This window comes from Tenebrio molitor, chromosome 6, assembly GCF_963966145.1.
Source record: "Tenebrio molitor chromosome 6, icTenMoli1.1, whole genome shotgun sequence".
NCBI lineage: Eukaryota > Metazoa > Arthropoda > Insecta > Coleoptera > Tenebrionidae > Tenebrio > Tenebrio molitor.
The window spans coordinates 2,551,901-2,571,454 of NC_091051.1; the positions used below are offsets into that span (position 1 = coordinate 2,551,901).

Below are 19,554 nucleotides of genomic sequence, written 5' to 3' on the forward strand. Positions count from 1 at the left end.
GGATCCGTTACAAAAAAGACATTCATTTAGTTATTGTTCAGCTTCTTCTACGCTTCTTCTGGACGAAATCGACGAGAGTGCACGGACAGTCCGTCAGGGATGTTTTTGAAAGAGTCGAAGCATCGCGACAAGGACGCGTTTGGACGCTTGATGATGAACAAATTTTTGGAGAAAATGAAAATTCGTTCGCCTCAAGAATAGGAAGTAAAGTATGCAGTTTGTAGCGACGTCACGTATGTCTCTGACCAATTTCAAACGGCTAAGTCAACCTACTTTCACTAAAGTGCTCGCTAGTGCGTAACGTTAACTTTAATTAAGAATTTGAACAACAATTAAAATAAATGAACCGACGGAAAAATTTCGAGTTCAAGTGTCCGGGACGTGCCCGAAATGGTCGAAAAAATCAGGGGGATCGGTTGTTGTGAGTCAAAATAGACAAGCCCCGACCGAGGATGTGAGCATTTCATTACTCTTCTTTACGGTTCAATGGAGAGTAAATATTTTTAGTGAAGCTGTTTGAATCCTTTTATTACGTCGATTTTTTCGCTTAATGAGAGGAAACGAGCCGGACGAAAGCGACTTTCGTTCGGTTTAATTTGTCAACTCTGGTCAACATCGTTCGAATATTAATCGGAAGAACTCTTATCGCACCGAATGTGATGCGTTCGCTGCTTAGTGTCGGCTCGAAAAGCGCTTTAAATTCCACGAACGAGTATTATTAGACGACGAACAGTGGCGTCGCGTCGATATCCAACCGAAAATCAAACTCGAAATCGAAATCAAGAGAATTTCTCACTCGAAATGTCAGCAGAACAGCTTTGTAAACAAAAATAACGAACGGGCAACCTTGAGTGCTGTTTCACCAACTCAAGGCTGCCATTCGCGGGTTTTAGTTTATGTTTATTATTAATTTCTAAATTTGCAGCTTGATAAGGCTGTCGCTATTTTTGATTCGCCGACTTTTTTCACAACAATGCAATTTACCGATTGACCTTTACCAGTATTGTTATTTTTGCTTTTATCCTAAGTAAACACATCGCTGTTGACATGAGAAAAACGTTAATCGTTTTTATGTTTCAGAAAATTTATCTGGAACCGATCCAGTTCTTACGGTTTACAAAAAGGAAATCAATCGAATTTGCCAACTCATAAGACCTGAAATGAACGACTTTGTTCTCTTGCAGCTTTAGAATTTAGAGTAATGTTATGCACAGTCCAAACGTAAAGCGTATAAGGAAGAAATTGCAAATATTATTCACGTGCGTTGACCTTCACATAGCAAGTACTAGTTATCACAAGACGATGTGGTGATAGCCACCTGGAAGTTCGGATTCACGTACTATTGACCGCATGTGGATTAAAAAGAAGTGATAAAATTGGAAACTGGGGTGAATTATAAAAAAAAAAATTACTAGAAAGTTGAAAACAACAAACACGTTTAAGTACGGAAAAAAAAAGTATAAAAAATTTGGAAATCTCGTGATAAAAAAAGTTGACAAAAATCACGAATATATGTATTGGTTTAGACTTTAGATTGTGACAAGTTAGATGAAATGGAAGAAATAACAGAATCTAAAGAAGTGAAAATAAGAAAGAAAGGAAACATCGGAAAAAAGGAGTGAAAAATGGAAATATTCGTAATTAAAGGGGAAAAATGATGAGAAGAAACATGTAAAGTCAAGAAAAGAAACCAAAAATAAAAAAAGCTTTGCAAAAATAAAGGAACCACTTTGAGAAGTGTGCTAAATGAGTACAAGAAGTGAGAGGAAATAATAGCTGAAACAGTATAAAAGAATGGATGAGTATGGAAAAAAGAGAAAGAAAGGTGTGAAGGTGTTGAGAGAAGAAATGGAAAAAATAATATTTGTATTTTAATATTTATGGCTTGAAATGAATGAGAGAAAATGAAAAAGAAAACTTTAGGATCTAGTTTGGAAAAGTAGCAAAAAAATCCTCAAAATACTTGGAATGATGACGGTTTAGAATATCAACTTTTTGTGATTAGTCTTCTTCAGAAGTGTTGTTCTTTAAATAAAATTATATTGCAAAATCTGGTGTTTTTGAAAAGTGAGGTTAGTAACAAAAAATTGAAGTTATCAAAACTCCAAGACCGTAACTAATAAAATCTATGTAGAAATTTTGTCCAAATAAGTTTAAATGTCTTCTGATTTGCACAGTGTGAGACCTTAAAGTGTCCTAGATTTCCATTTCAATATCCGGTGACGTAGCTCTTTCTCATTGGTTGATTGTTTTTTTCATTATCTTCGTTAAATAATTACATGAATGAACGTCAAACTTGAAACCTGGGTAAAGAGGAAAAAAACAACCCTCAATTAGTTTTTACAGGTGTTGCTGCTTAAAGATGTGTTCGCAATACGTTGCAAGACCTTGTTTTAAAGTGAGGTTAACTTGATAGTGGTATCAAACGACACAATAATTAATAAACGCAAAAATATTGCTTTCAGAAACTTTTAATTACCCATCTCTTCGTCAGTTGATTAAATTAAACCAAAAACTTACCTTCGAAGGGCTCAGTTAGTTATTAGGAATTATTAGGTAATCTGAATTCTGTTAAGATTTTGATGGGAGTGTTTTGAAGGTCTTCGAGGGAGTCATCCCACTTTAACACCTTCGAGATTGCTTTAGTCACACATCTGTTAGATTTTTTCCGAACAACAGAAAAAACTCACCACCACTAATTAATATTATTCTTAAAGGTAATCTTGTAGTTTACGTCGCCCAAACTGCGCATCGCTTCGCGCACCGTGCTGAATGTGTACAGCGTTGCCAGACTTATTTATTTGTATCGAATAAGAGAAAATTCACAATTAACATCACGTGACGGTGATTTTAATTATACAATTATATTCTGTGCAGGAGCCCCTCTACCACCCATTGTTTCGAAACAAAGTTAAAAAAGTACCAAACACAAACTAAACCAGAGAAACAGATCAATTAACAAACGTATTGGAGTCGTACACATCCAACTAAAAGATGCATTTAATTCTAATTAACATCTGGCAACAATGCAGAGTCTATGGGGCTGCGCGTATGAGATGCGCAGTTTGGGCGACGTAAACTACAAGATTACCTTCTTAAAACTTAACCCCACTTTGGAAAACAAAACGACGACCCCGACGGTGTACATGACCTTGACGGGCGATTACCAACGCCAGAGCGAGAAAAAGAATGAATCGAATAATCGAGAGATTCGTTTCATTTTCGCCACTTTCAATTTTATTTTCCTCCTGATATTTTCCCGACTTGTTTAATTTTTAATTGGAAGTCGGCTCGCGTCGCTATATTGTGCAAATTCCACTTTGCGTGACGTCAATTCAACAGGAGCAAAACTTCTCTTCTACACAATTTAACCGGTCGGTTATTGAAGTGACGTCACTGGGCTGTCATTACCAACATGAAAATTGCTCTGCCGGACAAATTTTTACCAACGTTACCATTGCGGAAAGTCGGTCTCGCACGGGACCCATCAGAGTTCATCCACCGAAACAAACAAAATCGAAAGTCGAACTTAGACCATAATTAGTCCGCCTCTGTCACTGTTACATTATAAACTATAACTTTCGACACTTTCGACGTGATTTTTTTCGGCGAGATTTTTTTGGCGAAAACAAACCAGTTTCCGATTAGCATTCCGCGAGGTTTCACAACTTTTTCGAAAAGCCGCCGCCCATGCCGCATTAAAATACAGGTCGGATTGAAAATGCTAATTGGTGTGATCGCCGCCCCCGCGTTCGATTAATTCGCCGATCAGTAATTAATGTTCGAATTTGAAGGTTCGCGTGCGATTAGCGCCACTTCGCCGCCAAATCTGGCAAAGGGCGGATTCCGTCCGGGGGCGCCGGTCTCGGGGGCGCCGCCCCGATAGGTGCGATCGGGCTGTGTGCAGCGGTAGTTGATAACGGCTGTGCTGTAAATTATTGTTAAAGGGATCATCATGTCAAAACCTCGGATCACATTACAGCGCCAGTTGTTTGGGATCGATAAATTGCGGTGTAATATTCGCTTCCTAACTCTGCACGCTGTTTTAGACACTGATGTACACGATCCCAATAAAATTATAACAATTATCTTGATAGCTGTGTTATCCGACTTGAAATAATTCAGGGGCTTTATGTTTAACTTTATAAAACAAACTTGGGACGAGCGCGCGCTCCCGAGCCCAGGCGGGGCTGGATCGGACATAATATGTACGGGATTTTCGCCTCGGTAAAGGGGTTGCGAAAGTTAATTAATTTAATCCGACAACGTTTAATATTTATCACTTTATGGACCGTCTTTGTCCGCAGGTTTTTGCTTTTTTCCAGTTCGGGTGCCTGTTTTATTCGACAGTTGAACCACTCCAGGGACTCTGTTTATTTACTCCCGTACTCCTCCCTTAAACCCTCTTCATACATCATACTTGACAGACTTCTTCTCTTTGGAGAAAGAAGTCTTCTTTTTCTTCAATTTTTCATATAACTACTCATTCATTTATTTATTTTTTAATGGTTGCAGAGCAATAATTCTTTGTTCTTTTCATTTTCTTTGACAGACACAGGATCTCGCTTATTTGAAGATACAGCAATGACTCTTGTACCGTTGGATTCCCCTCATCTTCCTGAGTAATCTACCTTTAAAATTGACTTGGAAGCCTCCATTTTTTGAGCTCCCATAGGCACTACAAAATGGTGTCTGTGGGCGAAATGTCCTCAATGTTTGAATTCAACTGGTCTCTCCCGATTCTGTTCAGATTCCTAATAACAAAAAATCACTAAAATCTTAAATGTCCCTGTATTGTTGTTGTGACAATTTTTATCGGTTTTAATACAATAGATATGATTTCGCATTATCAAGCTTTCCAATCTTACTGTTTTCAGAAAATCTCTTGTCTTATTAGGATATTACTACATAGGTAGAGAGCTATGAAAAAAAGCTACCCACAATTAGCCTTCGAAGGTGTTGTTGCTTAAACATATGTTCGCAATAAGTTGCAAAATCTGGTGTTTTGACAATTGAGGTTAAATTGGTAGCGGTATCTGAAGAGGCAGTAAACCAAAAAATCACTAAAATTATTAACAGACGAAAGGATTTAGTTAGTGATTAGTCATTACAGACCATTAATTCATACTATTCGTGTATTGGCGTAACTTAACCTCACTACTGAAAACAAAACGACAGTTTGCATGACCTTGACGGCATGAGATGTCCAAAAAACGATTACCAACGTTAGGACAAAAAAAAAATGAAGTTTGAGGGTCAAGAAAACGAAAAGACGTGGAGGGTAATAATAATAATAACATCAGTTTTGGTTAATTACTGTGCATTCCTTAGGTGAGCTAAGTGATGATCCTTGCCCTTGGGGTTAGTCCGGTAAACATCCCAACCTCAGTGTTTTTCTGGGTGCGAAATCCGTGCGTTAGCATTCGGGAGGTAAACAGTGCGAATTTGACTTCTTCCGCCCCCTGAGTCGGAGCCGCCCGTCCGCCGCCCCCGGTCACGTAATAAAATTATAGATCCCGTCGCATCGTCTAGCTGCAAAACAGTAAACTCCACATCTCTCATCAATAAACCGTGTTCGACTTCACAAGTTTACTGTTTTACATTGAAGTAGTGGCGCAACACGGCCGGCTTACAAATGTTTACAAGATCGGTCCTGGATTTAGGTGATAAAATCGATGCGCACGACCGAAAAGAATTTCCGAAGCGATATGGCAGAAGAAGGGGGCGGAGCGCCGCAACACATGTAAACATAATTAACATTTAAAACACTTAAAATCCACAAAACCGCCGTTCAAATCGGCTTTGCTTATCCGCAGTCGGCCAGCGGCGGCGTCGACGGCGGCCGGGAGGAACCCCAGCTGGTCCGCACGGCATAACCTGTTAGTAGGCAAATGCTGTTCGTGCAATCGACCAGCTCCGCAGCGGGCCCCCTTCGCGGGCCACACAAAGAGGAAGAAGACAGGAAACGGAAGGGCCGCTGCAGTAGATATTGCTACACAAACAGAGCTCAGTATGTTAGCACCAAGTTAGCGGGGATGGAATTACTAATGGATATTCACATACATGTTTAATACGATACGGGGGATCGCCAACTTTAACGGTTCTAATAAATTAACGCGCCGAAAGGATCACCTCCAATTATAAAAATTAATTCGTCGATTCCGATCGATCGATCAGGTGAGCCGGATCAGGTCCCAGATTCGAATCGAAAGAAACGCTTAATTACTCGCACGCGGCGGCGGTTTTGCTCGCTCCCACCGAAAAAACTGCAACCGAAACGCCCCCATCACGTTTACAATTGCTAATTAATTAATTCAGATCTGATGGGCATGAGCGGGGTGTTGTGGCGCAGCTGGACTTTTTTCTGACCGTGTAATTTATTCTGCCAGCCCTTTACGCGTTTTCGCATTTGTCTCCGGTATGCGTTTGCAGGTACGTCACGCCGTTGTTCAGCGATAGGCCATGGTATCGCCGCGAGACGACGCGGAAAAAACACGTTGTACTCGGGCACAGGTCTTGTGAGATCTCGAAGAAAAAATGGAGTGGTCGAGGTAGTGACGTATCTGAATTGAACAAAGATTGTTTCGACAAGAAAACAATTAATTTAGGATGAATCTAGGACAAAAGGAGAAGAAATAGGAGGGCGAGAGCAGAAATAAGGGAGGCAAAAGAAAGGATTTGAACTGGAAACGAGATAGACTGTGACAATTAAAAGGAAAAGAAGTGGAGTTGAGAAAGAAAACGCTGAGGATGAAGATTAATACAAGGAAATATCGAAAAGAGAAACTTTGACTTGATGTTGGGCGGCAAAAGAGAAAGAAAGGAAAGAGTGAAAAGAAAAAATATTGAAAAAAGAAAATTAAGTACACAAGGAAATATGTAGAAAGAAGTCAAAAAGGATTAAAAAAGGAGAAATTGAGCTTGAATTAAGTACACAAGGAAATATGTAGAAAGAAGTCAAAAAGGATTAAAAAAGGAGAAATTGAGCTTGAAAACAGAATAAACAGGAAGATGGATTGTACAATATTATAAAAATGTCAGAGAGAAAATAAAATAAGAATGAAGGAGCAAATAAAGGGAAGGCAAACAATGACAAATAAAAAAGAGTTAATGAAGAATACGCAGAGAATGAATACAAGAAAACATCGTAAAAAGGAACTGATATAACGTTGAAAAAAAAAAGAGAAAAAATATTTCAAATACGTAATAAATATAGAAATGAAAACAAAATCAAAAAACAAAGGAATGAGGCTGAGAACAGAATAAAGAGGAAGATGAACTGATATGACAGAGAAAAAAGGGATGGGAGAGAGAATATAAGAAATGAGGGATAAAAAGGAAGGATAAAGAAGAAGACACAAAAAGGAAATAGAAAAAATATATACACAGTGTGTCTCAGCTAAGATTTTCGAGCCTAATATCTCGGTTATTTGCCAACGGATTTTTATGAAATTTAAAATGCAGATATTTTAGACCGTGAAGGTTCAATTAATAATAATAAAATTACCTCAAGTTAAAAAATGTAATTTTAACACATGTTTCCTTTATCGAAAATTATGCGTGATTATTATTAGATTGTTAAACATTAAAAAATAGGGGTCTACACAAACAATTAAGTAAATCACTTGTCTGATTCTACGAAAAGATTAGATTTTGTCGTTAAAAATTTAATGTAAAATTTGAAGGTATTTGAGCAGTTACCTTTTGAAACAATTGATGATTAATTGCCAAGCAACATTTTGTACACCCTTTAAAGTCTGTCAAAATTGGACACGCTTTATTAGAAACGTCAAATTGTGAAAATTTATTGAAAATACTCTAAAAATAGACTACAGCGGCAGAAATTTCAATTTCAAAGGAAAAAAAGAATTGCCTATGGAGAGTGTCGTAAGAACTTCAATGACACCGTCAAAATGTAAGGTTAAGAGAGTCGTCAATTTATTTGAAGACACAGGAAGCGTACGTGAACTAAATTACCTTGCTAAAATATCCCGATCGTGTTTTAGTCCTTTATGGAAGAATTAAAGCATCCAGTATAATAAATTACGTCCAAATGTTGTCTTTAACTTTGTAAGTGTTTGTAAAGTTAGCAAGATAAACGTCAAATATGTCACCTGCGCTTCTGCGAAAAGGGATGGCCAAAATTCTGCAAAATTGCGCGTTTGTTTCATACGCGTCTACGTTTTTGCATTTGCAGCCACGTTTAACACAGTTTTTTGCTTTTTTCTTGTAAACCAGACGTCTTTCAAGGACGAGTTTTTCCCTACAGCATTTGTTATTGACGATCAATTTTTTATGTAAATCTTAATTGATTCAACATTTTAAAAAGGCATGTAAAAATTACGTTTTTAAAATTTGGGTGATTGCATTAATGGGATTTTATTTTTCACCGTTTAAAATATCTGCATTTTAAATTTCACAAAAATCCGCTGGAAATTAACTGAGTTATTAGGCTCGAAAGTCTTAGCTGAGACACCCTGTATATTAAACAAAATTAAAGTGCTTATATCTTCTTCAGGAACAGCGTTTTTTTTTAAGTATTTTTCGATCTCCACTGGGGCCTTCCCTACCACGCTGTGAATTCGGAATTCGCGAATTTTGAGACACCCTGTATAACTATCTTTGTAAGTGAGTTTTGCCGTGTGGGGTGCGCTTCATTTTGTTGGCTCTAGGTTTCGACATCTTGTGTAATAAAAAAGTACTTTGGGCTCTGTACCCTTAAGACATAGAATCTTTGAAATTACGTAAAGGACGTTCTCAATCATTTTTACTAAAAAAATCACTCACTTCGGCACAATTTCTTGCATTTGCACAGTTTTAATCTAAAATTATTCAACTTCTACAGTCATGAACGCATAAACAGGAACGTTGCCGTGTGTGCCGTGTCTAAAATATCTGCATTATAAATTTCACAAAAATCCGCTGGAAAATAACTGAGTTTATTAGGCTCGAAAGTCTTAGCTGAGACACTCTGTATATATGCATCTACTAGGAAGAACAGAATATGTATCTGGTAAAAGAATATGGGCAGAAAAATACAGTGAGTGTAAATACATAAAAAAAAGAAAGGAAGAATGAGAAAAACGATAAAATATTTCGGATGCAAAACCCGTGTCAAAATAGAATTGAACTGTGGAACAATACAAGAAAAGGAAAGAAAGTGTGACGCAACATTGAGAAATCTAGAATAGACGTCCTAGAACGAAGAGAGAAAGAAAAGAAGGAAGAATAGAAAGATGAAACTATAAATAGAAGAAAACACGATTCAGTGGAAGATAATTGAAAAGAAATGAATCCGGGTTCAATTAACAGAGGACAGAATATAGATGCAGAAGCATTAAAAATAAAAAATAAACAAAGACATTTGTTCAAAGGAACGGAACATCTGCTGAGAGAATGTAGACAGAAGAGGAAAAAATAAGAGCAAGGACCTGAAAATATGACGAGAGGGCAATTAAAAAGCAATACTTCTATTTGGTTAAATACTTGCTTAAATTTTGAAATAATTCCTAATTAAAAATGTAACTGTAACTAGGTAAACACAAGCTAATTAAAATTTGATATCTCGCGCACGACATTTGCCGCACATCTAAATGTTCCACACTTACCACGTGAAGGTTTCCCACAACAGTCGCCTAAGGTGCAAGGTTATGCTACGAAATGACCCCCATTACCCTAATTTGAAATTCCAAAGAAAAATGTTCGTCGCCAACCTCACCGTCAACCGTCCGAAAAAGCAATCGCCTCATTATTTCTGGCGCGACTATCGAAACATTTCCGTCTTATCGCACAATCAATCAATATCGCTAACGAAGAAACGGCGCTGCGAAATTTTCAATCGTCAACATGTACGACTTCCCGTCGAAGATTTACCACTCGCTCCTCGTCGATAATTAGCAGTGCAGAATTTTTGATGAAACGGCGGTCGCATGTCTGGCCGACGTTTCGTCGCTGCGAACTCCACCGTCACGGCGAAATTAATATCGGCACAGCACAATATGTACCTCGTTATTCATCCTAATTACCGGCAGGCCTGGCCGGGGCTGGGGGTGATTCTAATTAGGTGGAAACAGTCCGAACGCACCGCTTCATAAACAAACTTCGCGAAGGATTCGCGATAACGGCGCACCGACGATAAATTCTCCTCGTCCAGGGCAACGGTTGATGCAGACGAGGTCCGCTGACTACATCAAAGAACCTCGTCTAGACGTGAATAATTTGTGCCTCGTGGTGAGAACATGATTTAAACTGGAGGAGATACGGCGCTCCGGTCGTATCGACCTGTTGGAGGCGCTCCGCCGGTCGATACGACCGACTCCTCGAGGAGGACGCCGCTCCAGACCGCTCCGACGAACGACCGCTCCAGGTCGTCGTACGAATTATTTTATTTTCTCTCTCTTCTGCGCCGCTACTCCTGAGCGTTGAACCAGAGCGGGGTTTTCGACCGACGGAGAAAAATCGCGAAGGTCGTTCGTTGGCTCCGGGCTGTGCGGTAATCGTTTTATTAGGTGAATTATCAGATGATGCTCTTGCTTTCTTTGCCATTAGACTCTCCGATGGTCGCACCAGATCCCCCATCTATCTCGCGTAATTACACCCATACCTCCACCATCTCCACTACTCATTTATCCCACCGATGGATACTCTAATTGCTATAAGGAATTCATAACTTAATTGATCTCGCGCCAACCAGGAAGTCCCGCACGCTGCACCGCGCTTTTTCAACGGGTGTCAGTTCTGCCACTCTGAACTTGCACCACCAAATCTGAACCCGCACCACCCACGGCTCGATTACAAGAATCAATTCGGTTTTTGCCAGTTTGGATGAGCTCCACCTGTTCCACCAACTTCCGGTGTCACACTTGATCGCTTTTTGCTCACGTTGCACTCATACCTGTTCCAGTTTGGAATCTTTTTGTGCTTTTTGTCCGCTTGTGATGTGTCTCTCGGCTGTCACAAACCGCGATAAAGAAGTCTTTTTTTGGTTGAGCAATCGGAAAGAATATCCAGTTGAGTGTTGAAAGTCGATTGTTGGTGAAACGAAACGTGTATTGAGACATAAAACTGTCCAATATACAATCTGTTACTGCGGTACGCTGTTGCGAGATAAATAAAAGTGGACTTTCATTTAATTTATTAAGAAACTTTACTTATCTTGACAGACCAATAGCGTTATTCCACTTTTGAAGGCGACAGAATGACAGCTGAAGGTCCAAGGACGTACGGATACGTTTTAATAAAAGCCAAAGTAGCTCTGTAATTTCCTTTTTTACTTTTATGGACATATGTCTATAATGGCGTGTTGTGGTAGTGATGCAAGCAAGAGTAAATAACAGTCTGGACCCCTCTTTTGGGGTGCCTATTGTACATTCACCCCAATACAAGTTTTACTCACGCTGAGTGTGTCTGAAACGATAAATTGGAAAATTGATCAGAAAAGCGATTCGAAACGATACTGTTTGTGTATGTTAAAAATATGCCACAAGTGATATGAGATTCGATTATTTTACAGTTCTCGTAAACACTGATTAATAAAATTTAATTTGGTGGAATTTAAGTGTGTCTGACAAAGCACATTTTCGTGGAGGAAAGAAATGAAGTAAAGGGAGATAAAGATAAGATAGGAAGATATCTGGAACGAGAAAGATGTGGAGTAAGAAGTTAACAAAAGAAAGAAAAGAATATGAAGATAAAAACAGATTAAGCACAAGAGAATTGTTGTGAGGAATGTCAGTTAGAAAGAAGAAGAGTTTATAACGGGTGTTCAAAAAATAGGGAAAAAAAACATCAAAATATTTAGGTGCACCAATATTCTTTATTACTGAACGCACGTTTCGACAGTAAAACAGTCACCATCAGAGCGACGACACGCAACCAAAATATTTTTTGAAAAAAGTAGACCGAAAGGAAAAAAAACAAGTAAAATATACAGTCGCGGACAGAAAAAAGTAGGACAATGTTTTTTCGCTAATGTAAGTCGGTTTACTCTTTCTATGGTTACTATTAAAATATTTATTTATTTATTTATCATAGTAAGCCCGGTTTACTCAACTCCGCGACTGTACCTATGTGTATTGGATGAAAAGATAATAGAAAACAATCTACGGAGTGATCAAGAATGACTGAGTCTGTTGGTAACAATGAAATTTGGCAAATTTAAAATTTACCAACGAAGGTTAATTTTTGTAATAGTATAAACATAACCTGCATTACCAAGAATGTTTTTAATGTCATCTCAAGTTAAAAAATCCGGTCAGTGCGTGGTCAGTGCCAATTACTAGACAAAAATCACCAGTATTTTCAATTGTTTCATTGCCAACAGACTCAGTCATTGTTGATCACGCTGTAGAATGGAATAGAGAAAAATGAAGAATAAAAAAGTGAAAATACGGATTTAAACTAAAAGAGATTTCTCATTTTTGAATCAATCTCTGACTAAATTTCTTCTGTAATAAATAAAATAAAATTTCCATTTCCTTGACACCTGTTTAATTACCTATTTTATATCCAAATTGTTTTAAATAATTCGATCGCTTGATAGCTTTATTCGTATTAAATTAAAACAAACACTTCTGTTAATGTCACACCATCATTAACAACAATTAATAACAAGGTCCAGTCGATTTCCTGTATATAAGGAAATTAATTTTTTCTGGTGGCAGTTTCACTTTATCAAATTGAGAGTCCACTCGTTAAATGCCAGAACCCGACAAAAAAGAGATTCTACACAAATTCCGTTTATTTTAATTCGGTGCAGATTGTCCGATTTCGTAGACAAACTAGTTTTGTGAGCGGTTTTTTGTCAGGAAACAGGTGGAAGTTTCTAATAAAAACACCTAAAAGTCGGTCTTGACTGTTATTTGCTGTCTGGAGCGTGCCCCCAGCTCGACCTCGACTGTCATTCGCCCCTCTCGAAAGTGAGGTTAGGTAACAATGTCAAGATAATTAACGTGCAGTTTCAGATAAAATTCGATTTTTATTGAACCTGTAAAGAGTACCGTCACCGCTTTTGCATCTAGAACACTTTCAACACGCCACAACTGGTATTTAACAGTTAACTCGGAAGTGCCCCCTGATTGCTCCGTTGTAAAAAGTACATCTGGTATTTAGTGCAGCGAGACTGTCGATGTCCTAGACTGCAAATAAAACTGTCAGAACATTTGAGAGGCTCACCTTGTGGGTACATGTTTGCAGCGGGACATTTTTAGGCCTTCTGGTACATCTGTTTTGATCGCCGACTCTCGACGCTCAAATTGGGACCTGTTTGAATGCAATTTTGCGAAAACGGCGATAGAGCAATTGATTTGGTGAAAAATGCATTGATTTACCATAAATTGTGGTGGTTGACGGTAACCTCACTTTTGAGAGAAAGTGACAGATGACAGATCTGTCGCGACCTAACCTCACATGTAAGAATTAGTTCTTTTGGGAGTTTTGGGAGAGGATTGGTTTGTTGGAGAGGTCAGATTTGGGTGGGTCGTCCCCGTTATTGAGTGTTAGAAGTTTGAGTGAGATTGGCAAAGGGGGCGAGCATTCTTTGTGAATAATGTATTTGGTGCATTGCGATGGAACAAAGAAGTGGTCGATGGGGGCAGCGATTTAAACCGTGAGGAGTAGATTTGGGAAGTGTCGTCGAAGAGCGTGCGTATGTGCGTGGTGAGCGTCGTTTACCGGAGTAAAAACCGGAATGAATTAAGTCGTTTGAAAATGATTTCGGTAACAAGTTGTACGGATAATGGAAAGACTAATAGGGGTAACAGGCGGCAAATGATGTCTGCTGCCATGTTGGGCAAAAAGCGTCGAAAAAGGAACGAGAAGAGCGCCAGACTCCGAAAATCCTCCGTAAACGGCATGCAAGTAACAGATATTTTAATCTAATAAATGTATATGCATTAGTGTTCAATAACAGTCATTTGGTACGCCGGCGGTAGCGGCAAGTTGTGTTCTTTCTCCGGCCCCAACTTGTTGTCTTCTTCCCTCTCCGTCGCTCCCGCACCGCTCCTCTGCCCCTTATCGATTATCGTCGCTCCTTCTCCCTCGACCGCCGCCCGCCTCCGTCTCACTTATCGGCATCCCGCTGCTCAAATATTTTTTCTTTCAAAACAAAACTGTTATCTCAGAAAAGGATGGCTATTTTATATTTATTTTACGGCGACTTATCTGATCTCTCTGCACCGCGCTCCCATTACCCTCGAATATTACGTCGTCATTTCACAACAACAACGGACACGGTTCACGCCGAAGCCCCACACCTCGACCCCCCAATTAAATCGATCAGTTCCGTAGCGGGATCGCGAGAAGAGGACGTCACGTGGCCGATACCCTATCTGACCACAACGCGAATCGTGACTCCGCCCATGCCCTTCTCGGGTGTTGACTCGTTCCCGAGGAATGTTTTCATCGAGGCTAATTTACGAACCTTCGCTTCGCGAATTAATTAAAATCGGATTCGGGGGAGTCACCTGACACGAGCACTTGCCTCCCCGATCGGTACATCTCCGAACAATTCCGTCTAGGTTCAAGGATTTATTTGTCAAATCAAAAACAAACAAGAGATGGTCCCGTCACGTGGTCTCAATTGTATCGCACTACGATATAAAGCGAGGCTCCGCCCGTCCACTTCTCATCTAAAAAATACTCTAATTAAAGTATTACACGCGATATCTTTATCGTATCGTACAGAACTACTCGCCGGGCTCTTCCCCCTCTAGATTCGTAATAACTTATTATATTGTGGCACAATCTTAAGCTGCTTTGAGGACTCCGCGCCCGAATCTGCATCGCAAAAGAGTCTCGCCGAAGAATTTAATTTTACATTACAAACGATTCGACTTTATTGAAAATTCTCCGAGAGCAATCGCTCGCATAAAATATTACATTTTTAGACACATCCAGGGTACAACACCGATTTCGCAAACTAATCATTCATAGATTTGTCATTAAATCCGACTTGCTCACTTCGGAATGCCAATCAGAATTGTTGTGCGCCATGCCCGTAGTAAATAATGTATTTTTAATTATGTACGTGGGTCCGTACACGTGATCACTGGTCGGATAAACAAGTCACAATCGTAAAACCCCCTATTGGCCGCGAGTCTTAAATGAAAGGGGAGGACTTTAGCGAAGGCGGTAATGAGCTTAAGACGGTTTAAATCTTTTATATTTTTTCAGGAGCTGTAAACCGTACTGATGAAGTTGCTAAAACTGAAAAGCTACAAACTTAATCTCGATCAAAGTGGCAGTTCTTCATCCCGACAACTCGAAAATAAGTTTACGCTACGATAATTTAACATTTAACTTGAATCGGATATTTTACTCATTTGACATTAAAGTTGCGCCATGTTGAAAGTATCGACCGATAAATCCGGAGGCTTTTTAACAAAATAATAATACAGCGCACGAGCAAGTGTTACTTATTTACAAGTTCTGCTAGAGCACCATATTAAAAACTTTGTAATTGCTGTAACTAGTTGAAAACTTCCTGGCCGGTGATCCGCAAGCACAACCGTTGCGTATCAGACACTCCTAAATGCATCAAGTTCACTCGAATTTTATGTTTGGACCTTTCTGCGTTCGTCTTTGTTTTGGATCAATTAGCTGTTGCAGCGCCCACTTCACTGCGTAAATGTGACTTTGTGATCCTTCAAAGATAACGGAATAATCCGGGAGTCGGAGTCACCGGAATTGAGTTACGGCTCCATGAATCCGGATCATTTTTCAAAGAAGGCAATTTTCTCGTCCTTCATTATGAAGCTCGTCAACTAATTGCCGATAATGAAGAAATCTATAATTCTTCATTAAGACGACGAGCTGGAACAAGCAAAAAGCACGCATTTGCGCTTTGAACTTGCGTAGGTCGTTTACACTTGCTTCGTAAAGTGTGGGATGACGTGGTTCTAAAATAGAAATAGAAGAGGAGTTCTGGACAGATGAATCCACAAAAGTGTAACGAAAGAAAAAAAAAATATTGACAAAATCTCTAGAACCTCTTATTTTATTAATTTCTGAGGGTCCAGACTAAACTTATTTGTGAACGGGATTTTCTTCCCGCTTTGCCAAAATTCGCCTTTTTAGTCGAAAAGTTTCCAAATTTATTTATTTTTGACAGCTCTGGTGCTCGAAGTCGCTCTGTACATTTCTAGTTAAACCTAGAAGACAAGAACTCTTCAGAAGAGTCAAAATTCCTCCTTTCGACTCCTAAAGATTTTCAAAAATTGTCAAATTTTCAAAAATCTTACCACAGACCTCTTGATACGTGATTCTATAAGAGGTACCATCTTTGAATCTTTGTTTCTAAGCGCAAAAATTAAAATTTGCATGTAAAAAAATTTTCAAAAATATTTGAAAAATCAAAGCTTTATTTGGTCGAAAAAAATTTTAAACTTGGATCTGTCTAATTTAAACAAGCGCAGCTCGCGCCAGGGCCGAGGGAGAAGTGTGACTCTTGCATAAACATAATCCTCGTTGGCTTTATGCAAAAAACAAAAGAATCGAGTGATTTGAAAAAATTCTGCGTAGAATGCTGTGCCGACTCCACTCCGCGTGGAAATAAATTCAGGCGTTACACCTGTTTACAATATCTGAATATGTATGTATTTAAAGAAATCTGAAAAAATTCCTTTCGGATGTTTCTCATTGTTGCACGGTACACACGTGTACCTTTGTGCAAAGTATCATTGTTGGCGGACAAAACGCTCTTTCGGCTCCCACTTGCCGCCGGAATGCAAATAAATCCGAAATCAGCAATTAATTTTTCAAATCTTTACCGTTACAAGCGCCAAGGTCGCGTTTAGACCGCGGTCCGCAAGTGTCAATACCATCGACAGCGTTGCGAACGTGCGTTTGTCTGTGTCATCGCCTAATTAGCTTTGGCTTGTCGCTTGTTGGGTGCGCATCAAGACTCCAATCCAGGACCGCCACTATTTCAATATTTGACGGATATTTCAACCGAAGGAACCGTCTCGAGGGGAGAATCGCCCGAATTATGGCCCACGCACTCTATTATTTGCCATAGTAATGAGATATTGCGGGCGAAGTGTTGGCGTGATACACACAAACCTATTTCTCAACGTTCGCAGTTGTTATAACACAGAACTAACGTTTCCGCGGTTTGTTGTTTCAAAACACACTGCTTGTAAGTTACGTTATTTCCGGTGTCTTTTAGAGGCGCGCCGCGGCCGTTTGTCAGATGAGACGGAGCTTCCCATTTATTCGGAAAGCTTGTCTTAATGCCCCCATAAAAAATACAACATTTAGTTGACACTAGGACCGAAAGGAGCTCGTTAGCACCCGCTCCCGCTGATATAAACACCGCAAACTGTTTAACGGACTAGGAGATGTCATAACGCGGGATTCGGAATTTTGGGGACGGCGTCGTTACCGCCGGATTCTAATACCGCTAATTCTCAGGTGAGGGGGCGGCGGAACAACCACTGTGCCAGAGAAGCATATTAAACCTACCGGAACAGTTTAGTTGCATTATGTGACTTGTGGAGAGCGTCCCGCAGGACTCTGCTTTCGGACCGATGTTGTTGTCTCGAAATTCGTCCAGTTTCTTTATTTAGAGGGCATTCTGGCATCGATTTATCAAAAAATTTCTTAATTCCTAGTCCGGAATTTACTTAGATGTTGGAAAGTTATGAAGGGGGTGGAAATTAAATATAGTCGGGGGAAATATCAGGGCTCGGCAATAAATAAGTTCAACAGAAGGAGAAATAATGTAATAACAGGAGTCGTAAACCGCCCCCGTAAAGTAGTTGGTTGAGTCTTGAAAAGTGGTGAGTATTTGGCAAAGTCGGAGGTGCGCTAATTGAGGGGCGATTGCAGCGTCAGGATGATTTTTTTTAGCGGGGCGAACTAATGGGGATGGAGCTTATGCAATTATTCAGGGTGTAATTGTTGATTCGCCAATTCATTAAGGGTGTATTGCAGCTGTAAATACCACTTGATGAAGTTAATTCGATAGGAAAGGCACGAGATCTCATTGAGGCCCTTAAACATCATTTATATATCCTTTGATCGAGCGGGGGCGGCGAGAGAGAGGGCGCGAGCTGCGCGGCGGCGGCGACGAGGAGCGGGACGTTAGTCGAGCGTGTAAAACAATTTGAATGTCGAGTTCCTTTTAGTCGCGATCGGAATCCACCTGTCTTCGTGGGAATCCGGACGGTTTCATTACGGCCCGGATTCGCAAATCCGGGCTATGAAAATGTTGCGATTTTTTTAATAAAAGGAAATTGTCCACATGTTGGTCGCACGAAGAGAATTTCTTTATCGGACCGGTGCAGCTGTTTGGGGCGACGCTCCGTTTCTCTCCGCCGTCCTCCTCCCCCTCGAGCCCCAAGAACTCTCATCCCTTTGACCCGACCGTATCAAACTTTGAGGAACTGGGGAATATTCTTAATACCCTGACTGGAGAAATAAACATCAAACAACGCATCGCCGAATTGGCTTTCGCCCACTGATTTCCATCATTTAACTGCAGTTGCCGGATCGATGGCCCTCAGGTGCCCCCGCAAGGGCGATGCACCGATTTTTCGGAGGACGGGAGAGGGCAGCGATGCGAGTTCGATACCGACAGCCCCTTTCTGTCGGGCGGTCCCCGATTTGGCGCGAGGGAGCTAACCCTCGACACACCAACCCCCATCAAATTTATTATCTCTCGTGATGAAAAGAAAACTGGTTCTTGTAAATACGGCATAAAGCATGCGATAAAACACATATTTACGAGACTCTAAATGCGGCCGACGGTTTCCCGATTGTTTTCAATATCGCAACGAATAGGTCGAGGAGGAAAGGATAATGCGATTCGAGGAGTCGCAGAAAAATGGAAAGGATCTTGAAATCACCGCGCCCGACAAAAAACTGTTACAAACGAATTTGCCACCGACGAGTAGAGAGAATCAGGAGAATTAGACAAAGAAATATTCACCAGCTCCACTAATAACTATTCCAAAGAAAGAAATTAGACTCGCTGTCTCGTTTCGAGCGCTGCTACTCCATTTCCGATGCTTTTTTCATCTCTTGCACCACTCAAACAAGGATAATATTTTTTTGTGAACAATAGTGGTCCCACAGTTGCGACTTGTGGGGTGCCAGAGAAGGCTCAAGTGTGACGAGGGGATAATCAGATGGAACGATTCAACCTGCAAAGTATTAGAACAGATTTTTTTGGCTAAAAACATAAAGAATTGCCAGTTACAATAAAATTAACGAAATTACATTCAAATTAATTTTTCTCTTTCCATTTCGAGTAACTGTCAAAGAATGAGGTCAAGAGCTCGATTTTGAGTTGATAAATTCTTGGTGAGCTGTCAAAAAGTGAGGTTATGTTGTTAAAAATTTGATAAAAATTAGATATTTACCACAGGGATAAGACGGTGGAAGTCCTGGAGCAGATGTTTATGACATTTAGGCCACCTAGCCCACAGTAAAAAAAAATCCAAAACTTCACAAGACTTTAGACAGTACTTCACAAGTTTGTAATCAACTTGCTACTTGCCCAGGTTCAAGTTCACTTAAAAAACACCAGTCACAATAAAATTAATGATATTACAT

General features: G+C 39.9%; 1 long non-coding RNA gene across 2 annotated transcripts; it reads right to left on the reverse strand.

Moving 5' to 3' along the window:
- Positions 1–4,056: 4,056 nt before the first annotated feature.
- On the reverse strand, positions 4,057–13,612 carry LOC138133637 (uncharacterized). 2 transcript variants are annotated; one of them, XR_011160458.1, is made up of 3 exons: positions 13,329–13,612; positions 13,174–13,260; positions 4,057–4,754 (listed from the first exon to the last, which is right to left on the reverse strand). It is a non-coding gene; the product is annotated as an uncharacterized lncRNA (long non-coding RNA). The 2 variants fall into 2 exon arrangements; XR_011160459.1 differs by lacking the exon at positions 4,057–4,754 and adding an exon at positions 12,530–12,627.
- Positions 13,613–19,554: the final 5,942 nt, after the last annotated feature.